We start from the raw sequence: 7846 nt of genomic DNA, 5'->3' as shown, positions 1-7846 counted from the left end.
ACTGGAAGGAGAAGAAATCCCCTGTCTCCTGTTCCAAAAGAAGGATTTCTCCCTCATTGTCGCTGGTTTGAGAATGAAGGCTGTGGGGTGTTTTTGGAGGGCTGCTGATGTGGTAATTTTGGCTCAGAAACAATGCTGCGCTGTCTAAATAGTGGTAATGGTGGAAGTAGTGGAGGTAATGTTTTGCCCTTAGTGAGAGTGTATTTGTTTTCACATGTGACACATACACTCACACTGAGGTGACATCATGGCATCACTTTGAAGGCCACACTAGTTTCCAGAGGAAGGAGGAAGCATTGAATTAACTCTAAATCAGGATGCTTCATGTGATTGTAATGAGCACCAGGACAGATGGTGTGTGTTTTAGTTTCAAATTAAAGCACAAATAGACTGACACAGTCACCATTATGTGTGATAAATCTGTCTTTTTATTTAAATTTTTGCATTGGCTGTTTCATCAGAAGCAGATGTGCTTCTGTAGGAATTAAAACTGTACTTTTTTGCAAGAATTTCTTCTATTCTATTCTATTCTATTCTATTCTATTCTATTCTATTCTATTCTATTCTATTGTCATTTAGCAGACACTTTTCTCTAAAGCTACTGACAGTACATATGCTAGCTGCTGTTGTTTGGCTTTTGATATGAACAGCAGGTCAGCACTAAGAGAAGCTTATCATTTACTCTGTCATCCTCTTTCAGGTCAATATTCTGCTAAACTTTTATTTTGTATTCTTTTTGCATTAGTTTTCAACAGAAAGTTTCACCACCCGAGGTCAGGGAGGGACACTTAAATCTCACTATGATGCCGAAAGTCGATGTAGCACAGAAAAAAAACCAAAACAATGTCTTCTACTGGGTTGTATATTTGTTAAACAGGTAAATAATGATCATTTGTTTGTATCAATCACAAAGTATTAGAGTCAGATCTAAAAGCACTTTTTATTGTAGGTGTTCAGCATATTAAACGCTCCAGTGTGCAGCCTTCAAGTATGTAGCAGAGAACTTGTTTTGATTGGCAAAATAATATAAATTAATCAGACATCTGCATTTTCTGATGCAGGATTAATATGTGAGATGTAGAAGTTTGTTCAAGTCTGATAAATGTGCATGGGAACAATTTATATTTGTTGACAGTAGTTGTTCTTGACATGTTAGAAGGCTAAAAACTGTGTTTTACTAAACTGTAAAGTTTTTTGTTCAAGATTTTTCAGCATAAGTCTAAAAGTGCATGATGCAGGGGAAAACACAAGAAACCCCACTCCATGCATTTTATTATGCATGGAATTCCATATGCATTCTCTTAGTATACCTTCCTTGGACACGAAAGACACCTCAAACTGAACGGTCTTAGTAAGTTGTACAAGAGCATCAGGAAAAATAGGTACATTTTGTGAAGTTTACAGACTTCATGAGACTTTATCAGCGCATTTTGGATGGAGGTCGGGGAGGAGTCGTACTGTGCTTGTAGCCTAGTACCCAGTGACTAGTACCCAGTGACCTACACAATATTCAGTGAAGTCACTGTTATTTATGTTTATGGAGAACTGCAGTGATGAAGTGATTAAACTGATCTCAGATGTCCACTTTTTTACAGTACTTTATCAGATTTAAATTAACCAAATTAGGCTAGCGGCCCCTCACTTACTGGAAACTGAACATACTACTGCTGACTTAACATTGCATCATTGATACAAAGCTACCACTAATGACTTTTTATTAAATGATACTGTTATTTCAAGATAGGAGGGGGATCCAAAACGTATAACCAGCTTCATTATTTTTGGCACAGGAAACAACACTTAAGCATACTTGTGAGTGTTTATCAGTTAATTATACAGTGTTGTTATCTGCTTGCCAACTTGCCAGAAGCTAATGGCGGGAAGACAGAGACTTGTGTTGAGACATGAAATGGCCTGACTCTGCCCCACTTTTCATCAGATTTCATTATTATCCACCATGTAACTGTGAAGAAGTCATTATAAGTCCTTCACTAGGACTAAACAAGCCTCAGCTTGAGGGATTGAACATGAACAAGTTGGAACCACGGTGCAGAGTCGATGGAAGCTGTGTTATGAGACACTTACTTATGGTTTATTTAATTACTCCATCTGGTTGTATAACTTATGGTTAATTAAATTATTCCATCTGGTTGTATTGGCACCAAGAGAAAATTAATACCTAATATAGGTTAAAAATTAAAATTTGTTGAAGAACTACAATAGTTATATTAATTCATTTTCTTAACCACTTATTCCAATTAAGGGTTGTGGGGAAGCTAGAGCTTATCATAGCAATCATTGGGTGAGGGGCAGGATACACCCTGAACAGGTCACCAGTCCATTATATTATATTATATTATATTATATTATATTATATTATATTATATTATATTATATTATATTATATTATATTATATTATATTATATTATATTATATTGCCATTTATTTCTGATGATGGTACCAAAAAGAGGGTTAGACTTTCAATTCAATTCAACTTTATTTGTATAGTGCCACTTCACAACAATGTTGTCACAGGGCACTTTACATACACGAATCAACATACACATCAATTTGAGCCAATTCATATATATCCTATAATAAAAAGCAACTGATTGCATCGAGTCATGACTTCGATCCAATCCCCCATCCTGAGCATGCACGCTGCGACAGTGGGAAGGAAAAAACTCCCCTTTAACAGGAAGAAAACCTCCGTCAGAACCCGGCTCAGGGAGGGCAGCCATCTGCCTCGACTGGTTGGGGTGGAGACGACAGGAAAGACAGATCAACATGTACAACTGTACTTATTCAGGAAGACCTGCGTAAAAAAAAGGATAAATAAGTTACAGACGGCAATATTTGCATGTATTTATACATTAATAGAAATAGAGCGAGGTACATCTCAGTGCAACAGGTAACATCTCCATTGCTACATAAGTAATGGTTGGCTAGACTACCCATAACTATAAGAGCAATGAGCATAACCTGAACAGTTGGGTCCTGTACATGCGGACTCTAACTCAGGAAATGCTCATATCCTAACTATAAGAATCACGGAAAAGGAAGGTTTTCCCCTCGATCTTAAAGGTGTGGAGGGAGTCTGCCTCCCGAACCCATGGTGGGAGCTGGTTCCATGAGAGATAGCTAAAGGCTCTTCCTCCCATAGTACTCTTTGAGACTCTGGGAACCACCAGTAAACCTGCAGTCTGAGAGCGAAGTGCTCTATTTGGAATATATGGAACTAAAAGATTTTTTATGTACAATGGAGCTTTGTCATGGAGAGCTTTATATGTGAGGAGAAGAATTTTAAACTTTATCCTGGATTTAACAGGGAGCCAGTGTAGAGAGGCTAAAACTGGTAAAATAAGATCTCTCCTGCTAGTCCTCATCAGAACCCTTGCTGCAGCATTTTGGATCAGCTGGAGAGTTTTCAGGGCATTTTTGGGACAACCCATAAATAAGGAGATGCAGTAATCCAGTCTGGAAGTAACAAAGGCATGGACTAATTTTTCTGCATTTTTCTCAGACAAGATGCCCATAATTTTTGCAATATTATGTAGGTGGAAGAAGGTGGTTCTAGAAATCTGTTTTAAATGTGAGCTAAAAGACAAGTCCTGGTCAATAATGACTTCAAGATTTCTCACAGTGGTACTGGATGCCCGAATTAATGCCATCCAGATTAATTACATAACTGGATAATTTTGTTCTAAGTTTTTCAGGCCCGAAGATAACAACCTCTGTCCTGTCTTGATGTCTGTAAGACATCTTTGTAATCTAAGAAACTGATTGGTTTCATCTGGCTTCATGGAAAGGTAGATCTGAGTGTCATCAGCATAGCAATGAAAATTTATACCATGCTGCCTGATGATATTTCCTAAGGGAAGCATGTATAATGTGAAAAGTATTGGTCCAAGTACAGAACCCTGAGGAACTCCATGACTTACCCTGGTGTGTGAGGAAGACTCATCATTCACATTTACAAACATTAAATATGACAGGAACCAGTCTAATGCATCAACAGCAAGTCATTACCAAGCTCTGGTGTTCCATTCTGTGGAACATAAAGCATCTTTTTGGTTATTATTATTATTTTCGTAGCCTGAAAATACGGTGATGTGATTCAGGTTTAACAAGTATATTGGCGTTATACAGGCTCATTTAGTTTGTGAAAAGAGAGAAAAATAAGTGAAAGTACCAATAAAGTATAGGCTAAAGGTAACAACACACCAGCTGTAAACCAGAAATGACATAAAAGTCAGTTTTGTCAGTTATCAAAATGGTACATAAGAGTACATAAGAGACTGAACTTGCTGATAAACAATTTAAAACGTCTTGTCTTATCATGCATTTTAGAGTGTGTTTATTTACGCATTATACATAAAATTATTTATTAGTTTGAGTTTAGAATTTCATTGAAGCCTTATTGTGCTTCTGGAGCTGACCAATAAGAATAGACTGAGCCCCCAAAAACTCATGTTTTTGCAGGAAATCTGTAAACATGCAGTTAATAATGCCATGTATTTCTCACTCCAAACAGTACACTAAAATTGTTCAGGAATGGCCATTTCTCTCATAAAATTCTAGTCATTAACTTCTCCCACAAGTCATTTCAGTCTTGTTAGGTAGATCCAATCCCTTTAATCCGTGTCATGGTGGTCCTTCTTAAAATAACTTGTAAATAACTTGTAAATGTCATCAGTGAAAATTAAAATGATGCCCCATGTCACAGCTTTTTTGTATAGAAAATTATGCATTTAGATTGCTTTGGCTTTGGATGAAAGTATTTAGTTCTGCTGCTACATGACAGAACCTAAAGCATGAACACATGCTGAAGCTTTGATCAAACTATTCTTATTCATTTATAAATGTGTAGTTTGCCAAGTTATCAGTAATTGGACATTATGAATTATTCTACATGACAACCAGTCAGGTATGGTAATCTGTTAATGTGAAAAGCTGATTGTCATTTCGAACATTAATGTGATGTTTCAAAACAAAGAATACAGGCATAAAGCCACTATATATAGTGGCTTTATGCCACTATATATAGTATAGACTATATATATATATATATATATAGACTATATATATATATATATATATATATATATATATATATATATATATATATATATATATATATATATATATATAGTCTTTTTTTTTTTTTTTTTTTTTTTGTCTTTTTTTTTTTTTTTTTAGTTTTTAAAAAACATTAGTATGGCAACTGAATCAATAGTTGTTCTGCTACCAAAAATCTTCCAAAGAAAATGTAGCACACTTTCCATTCAGACACATTTTTAGATTTTTTGAGTCCACCCTGAGGACAATTAGACACATCTTCTTTTGTCTATTTAGAGGTTAATATCTATTTCAATGACTTTTACTGGACTTTTTTTGAACAGAGCTATATTGAAAGAGTGTCAAACTTGTAATGGCATGATAGTTTCTTTATAGGGGTCCTTTCTGCTGCAAAGCTGCATTGAGGGCTGTAATTATTTTTTTAACAGCTTCGCCAAAGACATGCACACACAGGGTGACCTTGTCCCACTGGTAGATGTGTCCTGTTTCCTCACAAATGTTATGGCTGCACAGTGGGCAGGACAAGACTGCAACCTTGATAAGATTTCACGCACGCACACAATGCACACAAATGCTACACCTGCTGAGGGTACCAAGCAAATGTGTACATTTTTGTAGATTCTTTAAAATCACATTAACTATGTGTGACTTGAGGAAAATGTGTGTTGTCTTAAACCAAAATAAGACAAGGAAATCATATTAAATGTCAAGCTAAAGTAGGAAATATTGCTAAATCCATAACCTGCTTGATTTATTATCAGCGACTGAGACAATGTTGTCATCTAGAGGCCATACTGTTTACTGCAAGAAATTGTGTCGGCTGTCCCAACCCCATTTACTGTATCAGGAAGCTAAAACACTGGGGGAAAAGATGTTAAGACTAAGTAATAATAAATAACAGACTAAAAACATCAAATATAAAAATAAAGATATAGTAAGAAGCAAAAAAAGACAAATAAAAACATTGAGATCAGATTAGAGATTTAAGAAAAATAAAACGTCATACATTAAGGTTAACATGTGAAATAATAAAAATTAAAACAGGATTAAAACAATTATAACCTCAAAAATGATTAATCAACAGCTTTACTAGAAAGGTACGTTTTAAACACTCAGCTGACCTCAGGTCATCAGAAAGGCGGGGACCATAAACACTAAAAGACTAAAATAAGCCCGGGTCCTCGCCCAAGGGATAAACAAGAGACCAGCCCCCGACGACCTGAGAGCCTTGGAGGTAAAGCTAAAAGGAAGTCTGATAAACACTTCTGGTTAAGACCTTTCAGAGCTTTAAAAACCAATCAGTGTTTTAAAATCAACTCGGCACACAGGAAGCCAATGCAGAGATTTTAAAACGGGGGAGATGTGAGCTGGTCTTTGTCAGCAGACAAGCAGCTGAGTTCTGTAAAAACTGCAGTGAGGGTATAATCTTTTTGGAGGGACCAGAAAGAAGAGCATTATAATAATCTATTCTACAGGTGATAAAAGCATGGATCATTATCTCTGCACTGGCCTGAGGGACTGTCACACTCTGAAAATGTTTGTGGTGAAAAATATCCCATTCTAGTTACCTTTATAATGTGAAATATGAAATTAGGATTATAAACAAAGGTAACTCTGAGGTTCTCCACTTTTTCAGAAGGATTAAAAGAAAATGATTTAAAGGAGGCATCATTCCAGTATGATAGAGTATCTGCCGGAGGACCAGAGGGCCACAGAGAATGTTCATAGGCTTTCCTATTTAATTTGGCTTTTAAGTAGCATTTTATTTGTTTAATTTGAAGTTTTTATTTCATATTTTTCATGTACATATTTAATAATTTCTTTATTTTTATTTTTATGTTCTTAGACTATATGTAATTTATCGTTAAACTATGTGTCCAGTGTTCCTCAATCATTTATTATTATTCATTGCTGCTGTGTGACCCTGCTGACCTGTCACCAGGTGGTCGCTTGTGTGGAGATGCTCTGGCCTGGGGCATGTTGGCGGGACCTGGTGCAGGCAACTCCTTGAGATAGCATTTACTGACTTAGGGTCCTCTGTATTCAGCCACAAATTTGTATACGTGTATATTCTGTGTATATGTAGCTGTATGCGTGTGTATGAGTGTATGTTTGTGTGTATATGGTGGGGGCAGGAGTGTGGGGTGCTTATAAATCTGTAGTGCACTTTAAGCTATGTTTTTAACATGTGAAAAGTGCTTTATAAAAAAAAAAATTGGTTTGATTTGTGCTTCAGGACTGATAACTAAAACTTCTGTTTTGTCCTGGTTGAGCTGAAGGAAGTTCTCTGCCATCCATGTCCTAATATCTGAAATACAATTAAAAAGGTTGGTGAGTGTCATCAGGAGACTTGGCCATGTAAAGTTTGACCAAACCTGGACTGTGTAACAGAAAAAAAAAAAAAAACTATATCATTGATCAGCCACCAGGCATACATTATACTGGGACTATTATATAACACAGAATGGAAGTGAGTTTCACACTGGAGCTGTATTCAGCAAGCAGAGAAAACGACTGGCCAAAGTCTTAAGTTCACACCAGCCCAATAACCTGGGAAGTTGTTCAACACAGCTTTTTAAAATCACTCAATTGATGAAGGTATTGTCTTGAAATAATTCAGGGATTAATAAGCATTTTACACAAAATATGGAGACATCTGCAGGCCAACTTTCAACATATCATCTGCATGGAACAAGTACTTGTCATGAAAGAAAACACCATTGTTACGCATCACAAAGGTTGTATGCACACCTTAAAATCTCAGTA

Source organism: Telmatherina bonti, assembly GCF_933228915.1.
Source record: "Telmatherina bonti genome assembly, chromosome: 3".
In the NCBI taxonomy this organism is placed as follows: Eukaryota; Metazoa; Chordata; class Actinopteri; order Atheriniformes; family Telmatherinidae; genus Telmatherina; species Telmatherina bonti.
The sequence above is the reverse complement of the archived record's forward strand: the minus strand, read 5'-3'. Positions refer to the sequence as shown.